The sequence below is a fragment of the Platichthys flesus genome, chromosome 10 (assembly GCF_949316205.1).
Source record: "Platichthys flesus chromosome 10, fPlaFle2.1, whole genome shotgun sequence".
Taxonomy (NCBI): domain Eukaryota; kingdom Metazoa; phylum Chordata; class Actinopteri; order Pleuronectiformes; family Pleuronectidae; genus Platichthys; species Platichthys flesus.
In genome coordinates, this window is record NC_084954.1 from 24,232,030 (window position 1) to 24,251,841 (window position 19,812).

The 19,812-nt window shown below is 46.2% G+C and overlaps 40 non-coding genes across 40 annotated transcripts; all 40 read right to left on the reverse strand.

The window, feature by feature from the left end:
- Window positions 1–156: 156 nt before the first annotated feature.
- On the reverse strand, window positions 157–348 carry LOC133962826 (U2 spliceosomal RNA). Its single transcript, XR_009922396.1, has one exon. It is a non-coding gene; the product is annotated as a U2 spliceosomal RNA (small nuclear RNA).
- A 177-nt stretch (window positions 349–525) lies between these two features.
- LOC133963316 (U5 spliceosomal RNA) lies at window positions 526–638 on the reverse strand. Its single transcript, XR_009922821.1, has one exon. It is a non-coding gene; the product is annotated as a U5 spliceosomal RNA (small nuclear RNA).
- A 513-nt stretch (window positions 639–1,151) lies between these two features.
- LOC133962887 (U2 spliceosomal RNA) lies at window positions 1,152–1,343 on the reverse strand. The gene has a single exon (XR_009922453.1). It is a non-coding gene; the product is annotated as a U2 spliceosomal RNA (small nuclear RNA).
- A 177-nt stretch (window positions 1,344–1,520) lies between these two features.
- On the reverse strand, window positions 1,521–1,633 carry LOC133963318 (U5 spliceosomal RNA). The gene has a single exon (XR_009922822.1). It is a non-coding gene; the product is annotated as a U5 spliceosomal RNA (small nuclear RNA).
- A 513-nt stretch (window positions 1,634–2,146) lies between these two features.
- LOC133962772 (U2 spliceosomal RNA) lies at window positions 2,147–2,338 on the reverse strand. Its single transcript, XR_009922345.1, has one exon. It is a non-coding gene; the product is annotated as a U2 spliceosomal RNA (small nuclear RNA).
- A 177-nt stretch (window positions 2,339–2,515) lies between these two features.
- Window positions 2,516–2,628, reverse strand: LOC133963319 (U5 spliceosomal RNA). The gene has a single exon (XR_009922823.1). It is a non-coding gene; the product is annotated as a U5 spliceosomal RNA (small nuclear RNA).
- Window positions 2,629–3,141: 513 nt separating this feature from the next.
- Window positions 3,142–3,333, reverse strand: LOC133964176 (U2 spliceosomal RNA). Its single transcript, XR_009923644.1, has one exon. It is a non-coding gene; the product is annotated as a U2 spliceosomal RNA (small nuclear RNA).
- Window positions 3,334–3,510: 177 nt separating this feature from the next.
- On the reverse strand, window positions 3,511–3,623 carry LOC133963320 (U5 spliceosomal RNA). Its single transcript, XR_009922824.1, has one exon. It is a non-coding gene; the product is annotated as a U5 spliceosomal RNA (small nuclear RNA).
- A 513-nt stretch (window positions 3,624–4,136) lies between these two features.
- Window positions 4,137–4,328, reverse strand: LOC133964177 (U2 spliceosomal RNA). Its single transcript, XR_009923645.1, has one exon. It is a non-coding gene; the product is annotated as a U2 spliceosomal RNA (small nuclear RNA).
- A 177-nt stretch (window positions 4,329–4,505) lies between these two features.
- LOC133963322 (U5 spliceosomal RNA) lies at window positions 4,506–4,618 on the reverse strand. Its single transcript, XR_009922826.1, has one exon. It is a non-coding gene; the product is annotated as a U5 spliceosomal RNA (small nuclear RNA).
- A 513-nt stretch (window positions 4,619–5,131) lies between these two features.
- Window positions 5,132–5,322, reverse strand: LOC133962972 (U2 spliceosomal RNA). Its single transcript, XR_009922534.1, has one exon. It is a non-coding gene; the product is annotated as a U2 spliceosomal RNA (small nuclear RNA).
- Window positions 5,323–5,499: 177 nt separating this feature from the next.
- Window positions 5,500–5,612, reverse strand: LOC133963631 (U5 spliceosomal RNA). Its single transcript, XR_009923124.1, has one exon. It is a non-coding gene; the product is annotated as a U5 spliceosomal RNA (small nuclear RNA).
- A 513-nt stretch (window positions 5,613–6,125) lies between these two features.
- On the reverse strand, window positions 6,126–6,317 carry LOC133964178 (U2 spliceosomal RNA). The gene has a single exon (XR_009923646.1). It is a non-coding gene; the product is annotated as a U2 spliceosomal RNA (small nuclear RNA).
- Window positions 6,318–6,494: 177 nt separating this feature from the next.
- LOC133963323 (U5 spliceosomal RNA) lies at window positions 6,495–6,607 on the reverse strand. Its single transcript, XR_009922827.1, has one exon. It is a non-coding gene; the product is annotated as a U5 spliceosomal RNA (small nuclear RNA).
- A 513-nt stretch (window positions 6,608–7,120) lies between these two features.
- On the reverse strand, window positions 7,121–7,312 carry LOC133964179 (U2 spliceosomal RNA). Its single transcript, XR_009923647.1, has one exon. It is a non-coding gene; the product is annotated as a U2 spliceosomal RNA (small nuclear RNA).
- A 177-nt stretch (window positions 7,313–7,489) lies between these two features.
- Window positions 7,490–7,602, reverse strand: LOC133963813 (U5 spliceosomal RNA). The gene has a single exon (XR_009923297.1). It is a non-coding gene; the product is annotated as a U5 spliceosomal RNA (small nuclear RNA).
- A 513-nt stretch (window positions 7,603–8,115) lies between these two features.
- LOC133964181 (U2 spliceosomal RNA) lies at window positions 8,116–8,307 on the reverse strand. The gene has a single exon (XR_009923649.1). It is a non-coding gene; the product is annotated as a U2 spliceosomal RNA (small nuclear RNA).
- Window positions 8,308–8,484: 177 nt separating this feature from the next.
- On the reverse strand, window positions 8,485–8,597 carry LOC133963324 (U5 spliceosomal RNA). Its single transcript, XR_009922828.1, has one exon. It is a non-coding gene; the product is annotated as a U5 spliceosomal RNA (small nuclear RNA).
- Window positions 8,598–9,110: 513 nt separating this feature from the next.
- LOC133962965 (U2 spliceosomal RNA) lies at window positions 9,111–9,301 on the reverse strand. The gene has a single exon (XR_009922527.1). It is a non-coding gene; the product is annotated as a U2 spliceosomal RNA (small nuclear RNA).
- Window positions 9,302–9,478: 177 nt separating this feature from the next.
- Window positions 9,479–9,591, reverse strand: LOC133963632 (U5 spliceosomal RNA). The gene has a single exon (XR_009923125.1). It is a non-coding gene; the product is annotated as a U5 spliceosomal RNA (small nuclear RNA).
- Window positions 9,592–10,104: 513 nt separating this feature from the next.
- LOC133964182 (U2 spliceosomal RNA) lies at window positions 10,105–10,296 on the reverse strand. Its single transcript, XR_009923650.1, has one exon. It is a non-coding gene; the product is annotated as a U2 spliceosomal RNA (small nuclear RNA).
- Window positions 10,297–10,473: 177 nt separating this feature from the next.
- On the reverse strand, window positions 10,474–10,586 carry LOC133963325 (U5 spliceosomal RNA). The gene has a single exon (XR_009922829.1). It is a non-coding gene; the product is annotated as a U5 spliceosomal RNA (small nuclear RNA).
- Window positions 10,587–11,099: 513 nt separating this feature from the next.
- On the reverse strand, window positions 11,100–11,291 carry LOC133962930 (U2 spliceosomal RNA). Its single transcript, XR_009922494.1, has one exon. It is a non-coding gene; the product is annotated as a U2 spliceosomal RNA (small nuclear RNA).
- Window positions 11,292–11,468: 177 nt separating this feature from the next.
- LOC133963326 (U5 spliceosomal RNA) lies at window positions 11,469–11,581 on the reverse strand. The gene has a single exon (XR_009922830.1). It is a non-coding gene; the product is annotated as a U5 spliceosomal RNA (small nuclear RNA).
- Window positions 11,582–12,094: 513 nt separating this feature from the next.
- On the reverse strand, window positions 12,095–12,286 carry LOC133962828 (U2 spliceosomal RNA). Its single transcript, XR_009922397.1, has one exon. It is a non-coding gene; the product is annotated as a U2 spliceosomal RNA (small nuclear RNA).
- A 177-nt stretch (window positions 12,287–12,463) lies between these two features.
- On the reverse strand, window positions 12,464–12,576 carry LOC133963327 (U5 spliceosomal RNA). Its single transcript, XR_009922831.1, has one exon. It is a non-coding gene; the product is annotated as a U5 spliceosomal RNA (small nuclear RNA).
- Window positions 12,577–13,089: 513 nt separating this feature from the next.
- LOC133962931 (U2 spliceosomal RNA) lies at window positions 13,090–13,281 on the reverse strand. Its single transcript, XR_009922495.1, has one exon. It is a non-coding gene; the product is annotated as a U2 spliceosomal RNA (small nuclear RNA).
- Window positions 13,282–13,458: 177 nt separating this feature from the next.
- LOC133963328 (U5 spliceosomal RNA) lies at window positions 13,459–13,571 on the reverse strand. The gene has a single exon (XR_009922832.1). It is a non-coding gene; the product is annotated as a U5 spliceosomal RNA (small nuclear RNA).
- A 513-nt stretch (window positions 13,572–14,084) lies between these two features.
- LOC133962830 (U2 spliceosomal RNA) lies at window positions 14,085–14,276 on the reverse strand. Its single transcript, XR_009922399.1, has one exon. It is a non-coding gene; the product is annotated as a U2 spliceosomal RNA (small nuclear RNA).
- Window positions 14,277–14,453: 177 nt separating this feature from the next.
- LOC133963329 (U5 spliceosomal RNA) lies at window positions 14,454–14,566 on the reverse strand. Its single transcript, XR_009922833.1, has one exon. It is a non-coding gene; the product is annotated as a U5 spliceosomal RNA (small nuclear RNA).
- Window positions 14,567–15,079: 513 nt separating this feature from the next.
- On the reverse strand, window positions 15,080–15,271 carry LOC133962831 (U2 spliceosomal RNA). Its single transcript, XR_009922400.1, has one exon. It is a non-coding gene; the product is annotated as a U2 spliceosomal RNA (small nuclear RNA).
- Window positions 15,272–15,448: 177 nt separating this feature from the next.
- Window positions 15,449–15,561, reverse strand: LOC133963330 (U5 spliceosomal RNA). Its single transcript, XR_009922834.1, has one exon. It is a non-coding gene; the product is annotated as a U5 spliceosomal RNA (small nuclear RNA).
- Window positions 15,562–16,074: 513 nt separating this feature from the next.
- On the reverse strand, window positions 16,075–16,266 carry LOC133962832 (U2 spliceosomal RNA). Its single transcript, XR_009922401.1, has one exon. It is a non-coding gene; the product is annotated as a U2 spliceosomal RNA (small nuclear RNA).
- Window positions 16,267–16,443: 177 nt separating this feature from the next.
- On the reverse strand, window positions 16,444–16,556 carry LOC133963331 (U5 spliceosomal RNA). The gene has a single exon (XR_009922835.1). It is a non-coding gene; the product is annotated as a U5 spliceosomal RNA (small nuclear RNA).
- Window positions 16,557–17,069: 513 nt separating this feature from the next.
- LOC133964183 (U2 spliceosomal RNA) lies at window positions 17,070–17,261 on the reverse strand. The gene has a single exon (XR_009923651.1). It is a non-coding gene; the product is annotated as a U2 spliceosomal RNA (small nuclear RNA).
- A 177-nt stretch (window positions 17,262–17,438) lies between these two features.
- On the reverse strand, window positions 17,439–17,551 carry LOC133963334 (U5 spliceosomal RNA). Its single transcript, XR_009922837.1, has one exon. It is a non-coding gene; the product is annotated as a U5 spliceosomal RNA (small nuclear RNA).
- Window positions 17,552–18,064: 513 nt separating this feature from the next.
- On the reverse strand, window positions 18,065–18,256 carry LOC133962833 (U2 spliceosomal RNA). Its single transcript, XR_009922402.1, has one exon. It is a non-coding gene; the product is annotated as a U2 spliceosomal RNA (small nuclear RNA).
- Window positions 18,257–18,433: 177 nt separating this feature from the next.
- LOC133963335 (U5 spliceosomal RNA) lies at window positions 18,434–18,546 on the reverse strand. The gene has a single exon (XR_009922838.1). It is a non-coding gene; the product is annotated as a U5 spliceosomal RNA (small nuclear RNA).
- Window positions 18,547–19,059: 513 nt separating this feature from the next.
- LOC133962932 (U2 spliceosomal RNA) lies at window positions 19,060–19,251 on the reverse strand. The gene has a single exon (XR_009922496.1). It is a non-coding gene; the product is annotated as a U2 spliceosomal RNA (small nuclear RNA).
- A 177-nt stretch (window positions 19,252–19,428) lies between these two features.
- LOC133963336 (U5 spliceosomal RNA) lies at window positions 19,429–19,541 on the reverse strand. Its single transcript, XR_009922839.1, has one exon. It is a non-coding gene; the product is annotated as a U5 spliceosomal RNA (small nuclear RNA).
- Window positions 19,542–19,812: the final 271 nt, after the last annotated feature.

Sequence of the window (19,812 nt, forward strand, 5' to 3'; positions counted from 1 at the left end):
CATGCATAATCGCTTCACAAGGCAGTGAGTCATCAGAGCAGTTTTGCACACTTGTCAAACTCTGCCAGGCCATTCCCTCAGTTTTATTGACCCAGTGTAGAATTTACCTTAAAACCTCCACAATTGTTTGAGTGTTTGCTTTTCTACAAGGTAAGAACAGAGAGCACCGTGCCCAGCGGCACTGCAATGCTAGGCCAATGCTCGGAGAGAAGGGAGCAAGCTCCAAATTTCTGCTCCTCTTGCCAAAAATCTGCTTAATATGTAGTCCTCATATAGAGGACATATCAGATATTAAACTGATAAGAACAGATACTACACTTGATCTTAGCCAAAAGGCCGAGAAGCGATAATCCACAAGTGTTGGATGTCCAAGCCAACCTCTTGGCACAAATCTCCCTTGCTGTGGTACCCCGTTTGTAGGTGTGCATAACAATGGCTGCTCATCACCTCCGCCCAAGCTCTCCTTTGTGGACACCTGATTGCTGACCTAGACAGCTCTTTGACTTTTCACAATTTCATAAGGCTCAGCCATACAGCAAAGCCTGCCAAAAATAGATTCAACTCATGTTTGTTCCTCTCCACGGAAGTCTTTAGTAAAAGGCGAAAGACTTGTGCGTTATGAAGAGAAACCAGAGTCAGCATGGCCCTCTGCTCGAGAGCAGCGGTGGAGCCTCTCGGTCACAGTCACCACCTTCGCGGTGGGCCTCTCTTTGCTTTCCGCATGTCAGATTCTAGTATACAACATTCCCACCACGCCCCCATCTGCCAACACAAATTATACAAGGCTTTATTTGCTCCTGCCCTGACTAGTGATTGGCTTTTAAGCCTTTTTAAGCAATACATCCCTGAACCACTTACATTGGGTCCAAAAGCGGACTCTGCTTTCTCACCAGGTCTCCCAGGAGATGTTGAGTGAAAACACGTTTCAGTTTTTGACAAATGCTTCTGATTCTATTTGGAATCCAGTTGATGCTCATTGTGACCCCGTGCAGATTCATGCATAATCGCTTCACAAGGCAGTGAGTCATCAGAGCAGTTTTGCACACTTGTCAAACTCTGCCAGGCCATTCCCTCAGTTTTATTGACCCAGTGTAGAATTCACCTTAAAACCTCCACAATTGTTTGAGTGTTTGCTTTTCTACAAGGTAAGAACAGAGAGCACCGTGCCCAGCGGCACTGCAATGCTAGGCCAATGCTCGAAGAGAAGGGAGCAAGCTCCAAATTTCTGCTCCTCTTGCCAAAAATCTGCTTAATATGTAGTCCTCATATAGAGGACATATCAGATATTAAACTGATAAGAACAGATACTACACTTGATCTTAGCCAAAAGGCCGAGAAGCGATAATCCACAAGTGTTGGATGTCCAAGCCAACCTCTTGGCACAAATCTCCCTTGCTGTGGTACCCCGTTTGTAGGTGTGCATAACAATGGCTGCTCATCACCTCCGCCCAAGCTCTCCTTTGTGGACACCTGATTGCTGACCTAGACAGCTCTTTGACTTTTCACAATTTCATAAGGCTCAGCCATACAGCAAAGCCTGCCAAAAATAGATTCAACTCATGTTTGTTCCTCTCCACGGAAGTCTTTAGTAAAAGGCGAAAGACTTGTGCGTTATGAAGAGAAACCAGAGTCAGCATGGCCCTCTGCTCGAGAGCAGCGGTGGAGCCTCTCGGTCACAGTCACCACCTTCGCGGTGGGCCTCTCTTTGCTTTCCGCATGTCAGATTCTAGTATACAACATTCCCACCACGCCCCCATCTGCCAACACAAATTATACAAGGCTTTATTTGCTCCTGCCCTGACTAGTGATTGGCTTTTAAGCCTTTTTAAGCAATACATCCCTGAACCACTTACATTGGGTCCAAAAGCGGACTCTGCTTTCTCACCAGGTCTCCCAGGAGATGTTGAGTGAAAACACGTTTCAGTTTTTGACAAATGCTTCTGATTCTATTTGGAATCCAGTTGATGCTCATTGTGACCCCGTGCAGATTCATGCATAATCGCTTCACAAGGCAGTGAGTCATCAGAGCAGTTTTGCACACTTGTCAAACTCTGCCAGGCCATTCCCTTAGTTTTATTGACCCAGTGTAGAATTCACCTTAAAACCTCCACAATTGTTTGAGTGTTTGCTTTTCTACAAGGTAAGAACAGAGAGCACCGTGCCCAGCGGCACTGCAATGCTAGGCCAATGCTTGGAGAGAAGGGAGCAAGCTCCAAATTTCTGCTCCTCTTGCCAAAAATCTGCTTAATATGTAGTCCTCATATAGAGGACATATCAGATATTAAACTGATAAGAACAGATACTACACTTGATCTTAGCCAAAAGGCCGAGAAGCGATAATCCACAAGTGTTGGATGTCCAAGCCAACCTCTTGGCACAAATCTCCCTTGCTGTGGTACCCCGTTTGTAGGTGTGCATAACAATGGCTGCTCATCACCTCCGCCCAAGCTCTCCTTTGTGGACACCTGATTGCTGACCTAGACAGCTCTTTGACTTTTCACAATTTCATAAGGCTCAGCCATACAGCAAAGCCTGCCAAAAATAGATTCAACTCATGTTTGTTCCTCTCCACGGAAGTCTTTAGTAAAAGGCGAAAGACTTGTGCGTTATGAAGAGAAACCAGAGTCAGCATGGCCCTCTGCTCGAGAGCAGCGGTGGAGCCTCTCGGTCACAGTCACCACCTTCGCGGTGGGCCTCTCTTTGCTTTCCGCATGTCAGATTCTAGTATACAACATTCCCACCACGCCCCCATCTGCCAACACAAATTATACAAGGCTTTATTTGCTCCTGCCCTGACTAGTGATTGGCTTTTAAGCCTTTTTAAGCGATACATCCCTGAACCACTTACATTGGGTCCAAAAGCGGACTCTGCTTTCTCACCAAGTCTCCCAGGAGATGTTGAGTGAAAACACGTTTCAGTTTTTGACAAATGCTTCTGATTCTATTTGGAATCCAGTTGATGCTCATTGTGACCCCGTGCAGAGTCATGCATAATCACTTCACAAGGCAGTGAGTCATAAGAGCAGTTTTGCACACTTGTCAAACTCTGCCAGGCCATTCCCTCAGTTTCATTGACCCAGTGTAGAATTCACCTTGAAACCTCCACAATTGTTTGAGTGTTTGCTTTTCTACAAGGTAAGAACAGAGTGCACCGTTCCCAGCGGCACTGCAATGCTAGGTCGATGCGTGGAGAGAAGGGAGCAAGCTCCAAATTTCTGCTCCTCTTGCCAAAAATCTGCTTAATATGTAGTCCTCATATAGAGGACATATCAGATATTAAACTGATAAGAACAGATACTACACTTGATCTTAGCCAAAAGGCCGAGAAGCGATAATCCACAAGTGTTGGATGTCCAAGCCAACCTCTTGGCACAAATCTCCCTTGCTGTGGTACCCCGTTTGTAGGTGTGCATAACAATGGCTGCTCATCACCTCCGCCCAAGCTCTCCTTTGTGGACACCTGATTGCTGACCTAGACAGCTCTTTGACTTTTCACAATTTCATAAGGCTCAGCCATACAGCAAAGCCTGCCAAAAATAGATTCAACTCATGTTTGTTCCTCTCCACGGAAGTCTTTAGTAAAAGGCGAAAGACTTGTGCGTTATGAAGAGAAACCAGAGTCAGCATGGCCCTCTGCTCGAGAGCAGCGGTGGAGCCTCTCGGTCACAGTCACCACCTTCGCGGTGGGCCTCTCTTTGCTTTCCGCATGTCAGATTCTAGTATACAACATTCCCACCACGCCCCCATCTGCCAACACAAATTATACAAGGCTTTATTTGCTCCTGCCCTGACTAGTGATTGGCTTTTAAGCCTTTTTAAGCGATACATCCCTGAACCACTTACATTGGGTCCAAAAGCGGACTCTGCTTTCTCACCAAGTCTCCCAGGAGATGTTGAGTGAAAACACGTTTCAGTTTTTGACAAATGCTTCTGATTCTATTTGGAATCCAGTTGATGCTCATTGTGACCCCGTGCAGAGTCATGCATAATCACTTCACAAGGCAGTGAGTCATAAGAGCAGTTTTGCACACTTGTCAAACTCTGCCAGGCCATTCCCTCAGTTTCATTGACCCAGTGTAGAATTCACCTTGAAACCTCCACAATTGTTTGAGTGTTTGCTTTTCTACAAGGTAAGAACAGAGTGCACCGTTCCCAGCGGCACTGCAATGCTAGGTCGATGCGTGGAGAGAAGGGAGCAAGCTCCAAATTTCTGCTCCTCTTGCCAAAAATCTGCTTAATATGTAGTCCTCATATAGAGGACATATCAGATATTAAACTGATAAGAACAGATACTACACTTGATCTTAGCCAAAAGGCCGAGAAGCGATAATCCACAAGTGTTGGATGTCCAAGCCAACCTCTTGGCACAAATCTCCCTTGCTGTGGTACCCCGTTTGTAGGTGTGCATAACAATGGCTGCTCATCACCTCCGCCCAAGCTCTCCTTTGTGGACACCTGATTGCTGACCTAGACAGCTCTTTGACTTTTCACAATTTCATAAGGCTCAGCCATACAGCAAAGCCTGCCAAAAATAGATTCAACTCATGTTTGTTCCTCTCCACGGAAGTCTTTAGTAAAAGGCGAAAGACTTGTGCGTTATGAAGAGAAACCAGAGTCAGCATGGCCCTCTGATCGAGAGCAGCGGTGGAGCCTCTCGGTCACAGTCACCACCTTCGCGGTGGGCCTCTCTTTGCTTTCCGCATGTCAGATTCTAGTATACAACATTCCCACCACGCCCCCATCTGCCAACACAAATTATACAAGGCTTTATTTGCTCCTGCCCTGACTAGTGATTGGCTTTTAAGCCTTTTTAAGCAATACATCCCTGAACCACTTACATTGGGTCCAAAAGCGGACTCTGCTTTCTCACCAAGTCTCCCAGGAGATGTTGAGTGAAAACACGTTTCAGTTTTTGACAAATGCTTCTGATTCTATTTGGAATCCAGTTGATGCTCATTGTGACCCCGTGGAGATTCATGCATAATCGCTTCACAAGGCAGTGAGTCATCAGAGCAGTTTTGCACACTTGTCAAACTCTGCCAGGCCATTCCCTCAGTTTCATTGACCCAGTGTAGAATTCACCTTGAAACCTCCACAATTGTTTGAGTGTTTGCTTTTCTACAAGGTAAGAACAGAGTGCACCTTTCCCAGCGGCACTGCAATGCTAGGTCGATGCGTGGAGAGAAGGGAGCAAGCTCCAAATTTCTGCTCCTCTTGCCAAAAATCTGCTTAATATGTAGTCCTCATATAGAGGACATATCAGATATTATATGATAAGAACAGATACTACACTTGATCTTAGCCAAAAGGCCGAGAAGCGATAATCCACAAGTGTTGGATGTCCAAGCCAACCTCTTGGCACAAATCTCCCTTGCTGTGGTACCCCGTTTGTAGGTGTGCATAACAATGGCTGCTCATCACCTCCGCCCAAGCTCTCCTTTGTGGACACCTGATTGCTGACCTAGACAGCTCTTTGACTTTTCACAATTTCATAAGGCTCAGCCATACAGCAAAGCCTGCCAAAAATAGATTCAACTCACGTTTGTTCCTCTCCACGGAAGTCTTTAGTAAAAGGCGAAAGACTTGTGCGTTATGAAGAGAAACCAGAGTCAGCATGGCCCTCTGCTCGAGAGCAGCGGTGGAGCCTCTCGGTCACAGTCACCACCTTCGCGGTGGGCCTCTCTTTGCTTTCCGCATGTCAGATTCTAGTATACAACATTCCCACCACGCCCCCATCTGCCAACACAAATTATACAAGGCTTTATTTGCTCCTGCCCTGACTAGTGATTGGCTTTTAAGCCTTTTTAAGCGATACATCCCTGAACCACTTACATTGGGTCCAAAAGCGGACTCTGCTTTCTCACCAAGTCTCCCAGGAGATGTTGAGTGAAAACACGTTTCAGTTTTTGACAAATGCTTCTGATTCTATTTGGAATCCAGTTGATGCTCATTGTGACCCCGTGCAGAGTCATGCATAATCACTTCACAAGGCAGTGAGTCATAAGAGCAGTTTTGCACACTTGTCAAACTCTGCCAGGCCATTCCCTCAGTTTCATTGACCCAGTGTAGAATTCACCTTGAAACCTCCACAATTGTTTGAGTGTTTGCTTTTCTACAAGGTAAGAACAGAGTGCACCGTTCCCAGCGGCACTGCAATGCTAGGTCGATGCGTGGAGAGAAGGGAGCAAGCTCCAAATTTCTGCTCCTCTTGCCAAAAATCTGCTTAATATGTAGTCCTCATATAGAGGACATATCAGATATTAAACTGATAAGAACAGATACTACACTTGATCTTAGCCAAAAGGCCGAGAAGCGATAATCCACAAGTGTTGGATGTCCAAGCCAACCTCTTGGCACAAATCTCCCTTGCTGTGGTACCCCGTTTGTAGGTGTGCATAACAATGGCTGCTCATCACCTCCGCCCAAGCTCTCCTTTGTGGACACCTGATTGCTGACCTAGACAGCTCTTTGACTTTTCACAATTTCATAAGGCTCAGCCATACAGCAAAGCCTGCCAAAAATAGATTCAACTCATGTTTGTTCCTCTCCACGGAAGTCTTTAGTAAAAGGCGAAAGACTTGTGCGTTATGAAGAGAAACCAGAGTCAGCATGGCCCTCTGCTCGAGAGCAGCGGTGGAGCCTCTCGGTCACAGTCACCACCTTCGCGGTGGGCCTCTCTTTGCTTTCCGCATGTCAGATTCTAGTATACAACATTCCCACCACGCCCCCATCTGCCAACACAAATTATACAAGGCTTTATTTGCTCCTGCCCTGACTAGTGATTGGCTTTTAAGCCTTTTTAAGCGATACATCCCTGAACCACTTACATTGGGTCCAAAAGCGGACTCTGCTTTCTCACCAAGTCTCCCAGGAGATGTTGAGTGAAAACACGTTTCAGTTTTTGACAAATGCTTCTGATTCTATTTGGAATCCAGTTGATGCTCATTGTGACCCCGTGCAGAGTCATGCATAATCACTTCACAAGGCAGTGAGTCATAAGAGCAGTTTTGCACACTTGTCAAACTCTGCCAGGCCATTCCCTCAGTTTCATTGACCCAGTGTAGAATTCACCTTGAAACCTCCACAATTGTTTGAGTGTTTGCTTTTCTACAAGGTAAGAACAGAGTGCACCGTTCCCAGCGGCACTGCAATGCTAGGTCGATGCGTGGAGAGAAGGGAGCAAGCTCCAAATTTCTGCTCCTCTTGCCAAAAATCTGCTTAATATGTAGTCCTCATATAGAGGACATATCAGATATTAAACTGATAAGAACAGATACTACACTTGATCTTAGCCAAAAGGCCGAGAAGCGATAATCCACAAGTGTTGGATGTCCAAGCCAACCTCTTGGCACAAATCTCCCTTGCTGTGGTACCCCGTTTGTAGGTGTGCATAACAATGGCTGCTCATCACCTCCGCCCAAGCTCTCCTTTGTGGACACCTGATTGCTGACCTAGACAGCTCTTTGACTTTTCACAATTTCATAAGGCTCAGCCATACAGCAAAGCCTGCCAAAAATAGATTCAACTCATGTTTGTTCCTCTCCACGGAAGTCTTTAGTTAAAGGCGAAAGACTTGTGCGTTATGAAGAGAAACCAGAGTCAGCATGGCCCTCTGCTCGAGAGCAGCGGTGGAGCCTCTCGGTCACAGTCACCACCTTCGCGGTGGGCCTCTCTTTGCTTTCCGCATGTCAGATTCTAGTATACAACATTCCCACCACGCCCCCATCTGCCAACACAAATTATACAAGGCTTTATTTGCTCCTGCCCTGACTAGTGATTGGCTTTTAAGCCTTTTTAAGCGATACATCCCTGAACCACTTACATTGGGTCCAAAAGCGGACTCTGCTTTCTCACCAAGTCTCCCAGGAGATGTTGAGTGAAAACACGTTTCAGTTTTTGACAAATGCTTCTGATTCTATTTGGAATCCAGTTGATGCTCATTGTGACCCCGTGCAGAGTCATGCATAATCACTTCACAAGGCAGTGAGTCATAAGAGCAGTTTTGCACACTTGTCAAACTCTGCCAGGCCATTCCCTCAGTTTCATTGACCCAGTGTAGAATTCACCTTGAAACCTCCACAATTGTTTGAGTGTTTGCTTTTCTACAAGGTAAGAACAGAGTGCACCGTTCCCAGCGGCACTGCAATGCTAGGTCGATGCGTGGAGAGAAGGGAGCAAGCTCCAAATTTCTGCTCCTCTTGCCAAAAATCTGCTTAATATGTAGTCCTCATATAGAGGACATATCAGATATTAAACTGATAAGAACAGATACTACACTTGATCTTAGCCAAAAGGCCGAGAAGCGATAATCCACAAGTGTTGGATGTCCAAGCCAACCTCTTGGCACAAATCTCCCTTGCTGTGGTACCCCGTTTGTAGGTGTGCATAACAATGGCTGCTCATCACCTCCGCCCAAGCTCTCCTTTGTGGACACCTGATTGCTGACCTAGACAGCTCTTTGACTTTTCACAATTTCATAAGGCTCAGCCATACAGCAAAGCCTGCCAAAAATAGATTCAACTCATGTTTGTTCCTCTCCACGGAAGTCTTTAGTAAAAGGCGAAAGACTTGTGCGTTATGAAGAGAAACCAGAGTCAGCATGGCCCTCTGATCGAGAGCAGCGGTGGAGCCTCTCGGTCACAGTCACCACCTTCGCGGTGGGCCTCTCTTTGCTTTCCGCATGTCAGATTCTAGTATACAACATTCCCACCACGCCCCCATCTGCCAACACAAATTATACAAGGCTTTATTTGCTCCTGCCCTGACTAGTGATTGGCTTTTAAGCCTTTTTAAGCAATACATCCCTGAACCACTTACATTGGGTCCAAAAGCGGACTCTGCTTTCTCACCAAGTCTCCCAGGAGATGTTGAGTGAAAACACGTTTCAGTTTTTGACAAATGCTTCTGATTCTATTTGGAATCCAGTTGATGCTCATTGTGACCCCGTGGAGATTCATGCATAATCGCTTCACAAGGCAGTGAGTCATCAGAGCAGTTTTGCACACTTGTCAAACTCTGCCAGGCCATTCCCTCAGTTTCATTGACCCAGTGTAGAATTCACCTTGAAACCTCCACAATTGTTTGAGTGTTTGCTTTTCTACAAGGTAAGAACAGAGTGCACCGTTCCCAGCGGCACTGCAATGCTAGGTCGATGCGTGGAGAGAAGGGAGCAAGCTCCAAATTTCTGCTCCTCTTGCCAAAAATCTGCTTAATATGTAGTCCTCATATAGAGGACATATCAGATATTATATGATAAGAACAGATACTACACTTGATCTTAGCCAAAAGGCCGAGAAGCGATAATCCACAAGTGTTGGATGTCCAAGCCAACCTCTTGGCACAAATCTCCCTTGCTGTGGTACCCCGTTTGTAGGTGTGCATAACAATGGCTGCTCATCACCTCCGCCCAAGCTCTCCTTTGTGGACACCTGATTGCTGACCTAGACAGCTCTTTGACTTTTCACAATTTCATAAGGCTCAGCCATACAGCAAAGCCTGCCAAAAATAGATTCAACTCACGTTTGTTCCTCTCCACGGAAGTCTTTAGTAAAAGGCGAAAGACTTGTGCGTTATGAAGAGAAACCAGAGTCAGCATGGCCCTCTGCTCGAGAGCAGCGGTGGAGCCTCTCGGTCACAGTCACCACCTTCGCGGTGGGCCTCTCTTTGCTTTCCGCATGTCAGATTCTAGTATACAACATTCCCACCACGCCCCCATCTGCCAACACAAATTATACAAGGCTTTATTTGCTCCTGCCCTGACTAGTGATTGGCTTTTAAGCCTTTTTAAGCGATACATCCCTGAACCACTTACATTGGGTCCAAAAGCGGACTCTGCTTTCTCACCAAGTCTCCCAGGAGATGTTGAGTGAAAACACGTTTCAGTTTTTGACAAATGCTTCTGATTCTATTTGGAATCCAGTTGATGCTCATTGTGACCCCGTGCAGAGTCATGCATAATCACTTCACAAGGCAGTGAGTCATAAGAGCAGTTTTGCACACTTGTCAAACTCTGCCAGGCCATTCCCTCAGTTTCATTGACCCAGTGTAGAATTCACCTTGAAACCTCCACAATTGTTTGAGTGTTTGCTTTTCTACAAGGTAAGAACAGAGTGCACCGTTCCCAGCGGCACTGCAATGCTAGGTCGATGCGTGGAGAGAAGGGAGCAAGCTCCAAATTTCTGCTCCTCTTGCCAAAAATCTGCTTAATATGTAGTCCTCATATAGAGGACATATCAGATATTAAACTGATAAGAACAGATACTACACTTGATCTTAGCCAAAAGGCCGAGAAGCGATAATCCACAAGTGTTGGATGTCCAAGCCAACCTCTTGGCACAAATCTCCCTTGCTGTGGTACCCCGTTTGTAGGTGTGCATAACAATGGCTGCTCATCACCTCCGCCCAAGCTCTCCTTTGTGGACACCTGATTGCTGACCTAGACAGCTCTTTGACTTTTCACAATTTCATAAGGCTCAGCCATACAGCAAAGCCTGCCAAAAATAGATTCAACTCATGTTTGTTCCTCTCCACGGAAGTCTTTAGTAAAAGGCGAAAGACTTGTGCGTTATGAAGAGAAACCAGAGTCAGCATGGCCCTCTGCTCGAGAGCAGCGGTGGAGCCTCTCGGTCACAGTCACCACCTTCGCGGTGGGCCTCTCTTTGCTTTCCGCATGTCAGATTCTAGTATACAACATTCCCACCACGCCCCCATCTGCCAACACAAATTATACAAGGCTTTATTTGCTCCTGCCCTGACTAGTGATTGGCTTTTAAGCCTTTTTAAGCGATACATCCCTGAACCACTTACATTGGGTCCAAAAGCGGACTCTGCTTTCTCACCAAGTCTCCCAGGAGATGTTGAGTGAAAACACGTTTCAGTTTTTGACAAATGCTTCTGATTCTATTTGGAATCCAGTTGATGCTCATTGTGACCCCGTGCAGATTCATGCATAATCGCTTCACAAGGCAGTGAGTCATCAGAGCAGTTTTGCACACTTGTCAAACTCTGCCAGGCCATTCCCTCAGTTTTATTGACCCAGTGTAGAATTCACCTTAAAACCTCCACAATTGTTTGAGTGTTTGCTTTTCTACAAGGTAAGAACAGAGAGCACCGTGCCCAGCGGCACTGCAATGCTAGGCCAATGCTCGGAGAGAAGGGAGCAAGCTCCAAATTTCTGCTCTTCTTGCCAAAAATCTGCTTAATATGTAGTCCTCATATAGAGGACATATCAGATATTAAACTGATAAGAACAGATACTACACTTGATCTTAGCCAAAAGGCCGAGAAGCGATAATCCACAAGTGTTGGATGTCCAAGCCAACCTCTTGGCACAAATCTCCCTTGCTGTGGTACCCCGTTTGTAGGTGTGCATAACAATGGCTGCTCATCACCTCCGCCCAAGCTCTCCTTTGTGGACACCTGATTGCTGACCTAGACAGCTCTTTGACTTTTCACAATTTCATAAGGCTCAGCCATACAGCAAAGCCTGCCAAAAATAGATTCAACTCATGTTTGTTCCTCTCCACGGAAGTCTTTAGTAAAAGGCGAAAGACTTGTGCGTTATGAAGAGAAACCAGAGTCAGCATGGCCCTCTGCTCGAGAGCAGCGGTGGAGCCTCTCGGTCACAGTCACCACCTTCGCGGTGGGCCTCTCTTTGCTTTCCGCATGTCAGATTCTAGTATACAACATTCCCACCACGCCCCAATCTGCCAACACAAATTATACAAGGCTTTATTTGCTCCTGCCCTGACTAGTGATTGGCTTTTAAGCCTTTTTAAGCGATACATCCCTGAACCACTTACATTGGGTCCAAAAGCGGACTCTGCTTTCTCACCAAGTCTCCCAGGAGATGTTGAGTGAAAACACGTTTCAGTTTTTGACAAATGCTTCTGATTCTATTTGGAATCCAGTTGATGCTCATTGTGACCCCGTGCAGAGTCATGCATAATCGCTTCACAAGGCAGTGAGTCATCAGAGCAGTTTTGCACACTTGTCAAACTCTGCCAGGCCATTCCCTCAGTTTTATTGACCCAGTGTAGAATTCACCTTAAAACCTCCACAATTGTTTGAGTGTTTGCTTTTCTACAAGGTAAGAACAGAGAGCACCGTGCCCAGCGGCACTGCAATGCTAGGCCAATGCTCGGAGAGAAGGGAGCAAGCTCCAAATTTCTGCTCCTCTTGCCAAAAATCTGCTTAATATGTAGTCCTCATATAGAGGACATATCAGATATTAAACTGATAAGAACAGATACTACACTTGATCTTAGCCAAAAGGCCGAGAAGCGATAATCCACAAGTGTTGGATGTCCAAGCCAACCTCTTGGCACAAATCTCCCTTGCTGTGGTACCCCGTTTGTAGGTGTGCATAACAATGGCTGCTCATCACCTCCGCCCAAGCTCTCCTTTGTGGACACCTGATTGCTGACCTAGACAGCTCTTTGACTTTTCACAATTTCATAAGGCTCAGCCATACAGCAAAGCCTGCCAAAAATAGATTCAACTCATGTTTGTTCCTCTCCACGGAAGTCTTTAGTAAAAGGCGAAAGACTTGTGCGTTATGAAGAGAAACCAGAGTCAGCATGGCCCTCTGCTCGAGAGCAGCGGTGGAGTCTCTCGGTCACAGTCACCACCTTCGCGGTGGGCCTCTCTTTGCTTTCCGCATGTCAGATTCTAGTATACAACATTCCCACCACGCCCCCATCTGCCAACACAAATTATACAAGGCTTTATTTGCTCCTGCCCTGACTAGTGATTGGCTTTTAAGCCTTTTTAAGCGATACATCCCTGAACCACTTACATTGGGTCCAAAAGCGGACTCTGCTTTCTCACCAAGTCTCCCAGGAGATGTTGAGTGAAAACACGTTTCAGTTTTTGACAAATGCTTCTGATTCTATTTGGAATCCAGTTGATGCTCATTGTGACCCCGTGCAGATTCATGCATAATCGCTTCACAAGGCAGTGAGTCATCAGAGCAGTTTTGCACACTTGTCAAACTCTGCCAGGCCATTCCCTCAGTTTCATTGACCCAGTGTAGAATTCACCTTAAAACCTCCACAATTGTTTGAGTGTTTGCTTTTCTACAAGGTAAGAACAGAGAGCACCGTGCCCAGCGGCACTGCAATGCTAGGCCAATGCTCGGAGAGAAGGGAGCAAGCTCCAAATTTCTGCTCTTCTTGCCAAAAATCTGCTTAATATGTAGTCCTCATATAGAGGACATATCAGATATTAAACTGATAAGAACAGATACTACACTTGATCTTAGCCAAAAGGCCGAGAAGCGATAATCCACAAGTGTTGGATGTCCAAGCTAACCTCTTGGCACAAATCTCCCTTGCTGTGGTACCCCGTTTGTAGGTGTGCATAACAATGGCTGCTCATCACCTCCGCCCAAGCTCTCCTTTGTGGACACCTGATTGCTGACCTAGACAGCTCTTTGACTTTTCACAATTTCATAAGGCTCAGCCATACAGCAAAGCCTGCCAAAAATAGATTCAACTCATGTTTGTTCCTCTCCACGGAAGTCTTTAGTAAAAGGCGAAAGACTTGTGCGTTATGAAGAGAAACCAGAGTCAGCATGGCCCTCTGCTCGAGAGCAGCGGTGGAGCCTCTCGGTCACAGTCACCACCTTCGCGGTGGGCCTCTCTTTGCTTTCCGCATGTCAGATTCTAGTATACAACATTCCCACCACGCCCCCATCTGCCAACACAAATTATACAAGGCTTTATTTGCTCCTGCCCTGACTAGTGATTGGCTTTTAAGCCTTTTTAAGCAATACATCCCTGAACCACTTACATTGGGTCCAAAAGCGGACTCTGCTTTCTCACCAGGTCTCCCAGGAGATGTTGAGTGAAAACACGTTTCAGTTTTTGACAAATGCTTCTGATTCTATTTGGAATCCAGTTGATGCTCATTGTGACCCCGTGCAGATTCATGCATAATCGCTTCACAAGGCAGTGAGTCATCAGAGCAGTTTTGCACACTTGTCAAACTCTGCCAGGCCATTCCCTCAGTTTTATTGACCCAGTGTAGAATTCACCTTAAAACCTCCACAATTGTTTGAGTGTTTGCTTTTCTACAAGGTAAGAACAGAGAGCACCGTGCCCAGCGGCACTGCAATGCTAGGCCAATGCTCGGAGAGAAGGGAGCAAGCTCCAAATTTCTGCTCCTCTTGCCAAAAATCTGCTTAATATGTAGTCCTCATATAGAGGACATATCAGATATTAAACTGATAAGAACAGATACTACACTTGATCTTAGCCAAAAGGCCGAGAAGCGATAATCCACAAGTGTTGGATGTCCAAGACAGCCTCTTGGCACAAATCTCCCTTGCTGTGGTACCCCGTTTGTAGGTGTGCATAACAATGGCTGCTCATCACCTCCGCCCAAGCTCTCCTTTGTGGACACCTGATTGCTGACCTAGACAGCTCTTTGACTTTTCACAATTTCATAAGGCTCAGCCATACAGCAAAGCCTGCCAAAAATAGATTCAACTCATGTTTGTTCCTCTCCACGGAAGTCTTTAGTAAAAGGCGAAAGACTTGTGCGTTATGAAGAGAAACCAGAGTCAGCATGGCCCTCTGCTCGAGAGCAGCGGTGGAGCCTCTCGGTCACAGTCACCACCTTCGCGGTGGGCCTCTCTTTGCTTTCCGCATGTCAGATTCTAGTATACAACATTCCCACCACGCCCCAATCTGCCAACACAAATTATACAAGGCTTTATTTGCTCCTGCCCTGACTAGTGATTGGCTTTTAAGCCTTTTTAAGCGATACATCCCTGAACCACTTACATTGGGTCCAAAAGCGGACTCTGCTTTCTCACCAAGTCTCCCAGGAGATGTTGAGTGAAAACACGTTTCAGTTTTTGACAAATGCTTCTGATTCTATTTGGAATCCAGTTGATGCTCATTGTGACCCCGTGCAGAGTCATGCATAATCGCTTCACAAGGCAGTGAGTCATCAGAGCAGTTTTGCACACTTGTCAAACTCTGCCAGGCCATTCCCTCAGTTTTATTGACCCAGTGTAGAATTCACCTTAAAACCTCCACAATTGTTTGAGTGTTTGCTTTTCTACAAGGTAAGAACAGAGAGCACCGTGCCCAGCGGCACTGCAATGCTAGGCCAATGCTCGGAGAGAAGGGAGCAAGCTCCAAATTTCTGCTCCTCTTGCCAAAAATCTGCTTAATATGTAGTCCTCATATAGAGGACATATCAGATATTAAACTGATAAGAACAGATACTACACTTGATCTTAGCCAAAAGGCCGAGAAGCGATAATCCACAAGTGTTGGATGTCCAAGCCAACCTCTTGGCACAAATCTCCCTTGCTGTGGTACCCCGTTTGTAGGTGTGCATAACAATGGCTGCTCATCACCTCCGCCCAAGCTCTCCTTTGTGGACACCTGATTGCTGACCTAGACAGCTCTTTGACTTTTCACAATTTCATAAGGCTCAGCCATACAGCAAAGCCTGCCAAAAATAGATTCAACTCATGTTTGTTCCTCTCCACGGAAGTCTTTAGTAAAAGGCGAAAGACTTGTGCGTTATGAAGAGAAACCAGAGTCAGCATGGCCCTCTGCTCGAGAGCAGCGGTGGAGCCTCTCGGTCACAGTCACCACCTTCGCGGTGGGCCTCTCTTTGCTTTCCGCATGTCAGATTCTAGTATACAACATTCCCACCACGCCCCCATCTGCCAACACAAATTATACAAGGCTTTATTTGCTCCTGCCCTGACTAGTGATTGGCTTTTAAGCCTTTTTAAGCAATACATCCCTGAACCACTTACATTGGGTCCAAAAGCGGACTCTGCTTTCTCACCAGGTCTCCCAGGAGATGTTGAGTGAAAACACGTTTCAGTTTTTGACAAATGCTTCTGATTCTATTTGGAATCCAGTTGATGCTCATTGTGACCCCGTGCAGATTCATGCATAATCGCTTCACAAGGCAGTGAGTCATCAGAGCAGTTTTGCACACTTGTCAAACTCTGCCAGGCCATTCCCTCAGTTTTATTGACCCAGTGTAGAATTCACCTTAAAACCTCCACAATTGTTTGAGTGTTTGCTTTTCTACAAGGTAAGAACAGAGAGCACCGTGCCCAGCGGCACTGCAATGCTAGGCCAATGCTCGGAGAGAAGGGAGCAAGCTCCAAATTTCTGCTCCTCTTGCCAAAAATCTGCTTAATATGTAGTCCTCATATAGAGGACATATCAGATATTAAACTGATAAGAACAGATACTACACTTGATCTTAGCCAAAAGGCCGAGAAGCGATAATCCACAAGTGTTGGATGTCCAAGACAGCCTCTTGGCACAAATCTCCCTTGCTGTGGTACCCCGTTTGTAGGTGTGCATAACAATGGCTGCTCATCACCTCCGCCCAAGCTCTCCTTTGTGGACACCTGATTGCTGACCTAGACAGCTCTTTGACTTTTCACAATTTCATAAGGCTCAGCCATACAGCAAAGCCTGCCAAAAATAGATTCAACTCATGTTTGTTCCTCTCCACGGAAGTCTTTAGTAAAAGGCGAAAGACTTGTGCGTTATGAAGAGAAACCAGAGTCAGCATGGCCCTCTGCTCGAGAGCAGCGGTGGAGCCTCTCGGTCACAGTCACCACCTTCGCGGTGGGCCTCTCTTTGCTTTCCGCATGTCAGATTCTAGTATACAACATTCCCACCACGCCCCCATCTGCCAACACAAATTATACAAGGCTTTATTTGCTCCTGCCCTGACTAGTGATTGGCTTTTAAGCCTTTTTAAGCGATACATCCCTGAACCACTTACATTGGGTCCAAAAGCGGACTCTGCTTTCTCACCAAGTCTCCCAGGAGATGTTGAGTGAAAACACGTTTCAGTTTTTGACAAATGCTTCTGATTCTATTTGGAATCCAGTTGATGCTCATTGTGACCCCGTGGAGATTCATGCATAATCGCTTCACAAGGCAGTGAGTCATCAGAGCAGTTTTGCACACTTGTCAAACTCTGCCAGGCCATTCCCTCTGTTTCATTGACCCAGTGTAGAATTCACCTTGAAACCTCCACAATTGTTTGAGTGTTTGCTTTTCTACAAGGTAAGAACAGAGTGCACCGTTCCCAGCGGCACTGCAATGCTAGGTCGATGCGTGGAGAGAAGGGAGCAAGCTCCAAATTTCTGCTCCTCTTGCCAAAAATCTGCTTAATATGTAGTCCTCATATAGAGGACATATCAGATATTAAACTGATAAGAACAGATACTACACTTGATCTTAGCCAAAAGGCCGAGAAGCGATAATCCACAAGAGTTGGATGTCCATGCCAACCTCTTGGCACAAATCTCCCTTGCTGTGGTACCCCGTTTGTAGGTGTGCATAACAATGGCTGCTCATCACCTCCGCCCAAGCTCTCCTTTGTGGACACCTGATTGCTGACCTAGACAGCTCTTTGACTTTTCACAATTTCATAAGGCTCAGCCATACAGCAAAGCCTGCCAAAAATAGATTCAACTCATGTTTGTTCCTCTCCACGGAAGTCTTTAGTAAAAGGCGAAAGACTTGTGCGTTATGAAGAGAAACCAGAGTCAGCATGGCCCTCTGCTCGAGAGCAGCGGTGGAGCCTCTCGGTCACAGTCACCACCTTCGCGGTGGGCCTCTCTTTGCTTTCCGCATGTCAGATTCTAGTATACAACATTCCCACCACGCCCCCATCTGCCAACACAAATTATACAAGGCTTTATTTGCTCCTGCCCTGACTAGTGATTGGCTTTTAAGCCTTTTTAAGCAATACATCCCTGAACCACTTACATTGGGTCCAAAAGCGGACTCTGCTTTCTCACCAGGTCTCCCAGGAGATGTTGAGTGAAAACACGTTTCAGTTTTTGACAAATGCTTCTGATTCTATTTGGAATCCAGTTGATGCTCATTGTGACCCCGTGCAGATTCATGCATAATCGCTTCACAAGGCAGTGAGTCATCAGAGCAGTTTTGCACACTTGTCAAACTCTGCCAGGCCATTCCCTCAGTTTTATTGACCCAGTGTAGAATTCACCTTAAAACCTCCACAATTGTTTGAGTGTTTGCTTTTCTACAAGGTAAGAACAGAGAGCACCGTGCCCAGCGGCACTGCAATGCTAGGCCAATGCTCGGAGAGAAGGGAGCAAGCTCCAAATTTCTGCTCCTCTTGCCAAAAATCTGCTTAATATGTAGTCCTCATATAGAGGACATATCAGATATTAAACTGATAAGAACAGATACTACACTTGATCTTAGCCAAAAGGCCGAGAAGCGATAATCCACAAGTGTTGGATGTCCAACCCAACCTCTTGGCACAAATCTCCCTTGCTGTGGTACCCCGTTTGTAGGTGTGCATAACAATGGCTGCTCATCACCTCCGCCCAAGCTCTCCTTTGTGGACACCTGATTGCTGACCTAGACAGCTCTTTGACTTTTCACAATTTCATAAGGCTCAGCCATACAGCAAAGCCTGCCAAAAATAGATTCAACTCATGTTTGTTCCTCTCCACGGAAGTCTTTAGTAAAAGGCGAAAGACTTGTGCGTTATGAAGAGAAACCAGAGTCAGCATGGCCCTCTGCTCGAGAGCAGCGGTGGAGCCTCTCGGTCACAGTCACCACCTTCGCGGTGGGCCTCTCTTTGCTTTCCGCATGTCAGATTCTAGTATACAACATTCCCACCACGCCCCCATCTGCCAACACAAATTATACAAGGCTTTATTTGCTCCTGCCCTGACTAGTGATTGGCTTTTAAGCCTTTTTAAGCAATACATCCCTGAACCACTTACATTGGGTACAAAAGCGGACTCTGCTTTCTCACCAGGTCTCCCAGGAGATGTTGAGTGAAAACACGTTTCAGTTTTTGACAAATGCTTCTGATTCTATTTGGAATCCAGTTGATGCTCATTGTGACCCCGTGCAGATTCATGCATAATCGCTTCACAAGGCAGTGAGTCATCAGAGCAGTTTTGCACACTTGTCAAACTCTGCCAGGCCATTCCCTCAGTTTTATTGACCCAGTGTAGAATTCACCTTAAAACCTCCACAATTGTTTGAGTGTTTGCTTTTCTACAAGGTAAGAACAGAGAGCACCGTGCCCAGCGGCACTGCAATGCTAGGCCAATGCTCGGAGAGAAGGGAGCAAGCTCCAAATTTCTGCTCTTCTTGCCAAAAATCTGCTTAATATGTAGTCCTCATATAGAGGACATATCAGATATTAAACTGATAAGAACAGATACTACACTTGATCTTAGCCAAAAGGCCGAGAAGCGATAATCCACAAGTGTTGGATGTCCAAGCTAACCTCTTGGCACAAATCTCCCTTGCTGTGGTACCCCGTTTGTAGGTGTGCATAACAATGGCTGCTCATCACCTCCGCCCAAGCTCTCCTTTGTGGACACCTGATTGCTGACCTAGACAGCTCTTTGACTTTTCACAATTTCATAAGGCTCAGCCATACAGCAAAGCCTGCCAAAAATAGATTCAACTCATGTTTGTTCCTCTCCACGGAAGTCTTTAGTAAAAGGCGAAAGACTTGTGCGTTATGAAGAGAAACCAGAGTCAGCATGGCCCTCTGCTCGAGAGCAGCGGTGGAGCCTCTCGGTCACAGTCACCACCTTCGCGGTGGGCCTCTCTTTGCTTTCCGCATGTCAGATTCTAGTATACAACATTCCCACCACGCCCCCATCTGCCAACACAAATTATACAAGGCTTTATTTGCTCCTGCCCTGACTAGTGATTGGCTTTTAAGCCTTTTTAAGCAATACATCCCTGAACCACTTACATTGGGTCCAAAAGCGGACTCTGCTTTCTCACCAGGTCTCCCAGGAGATGT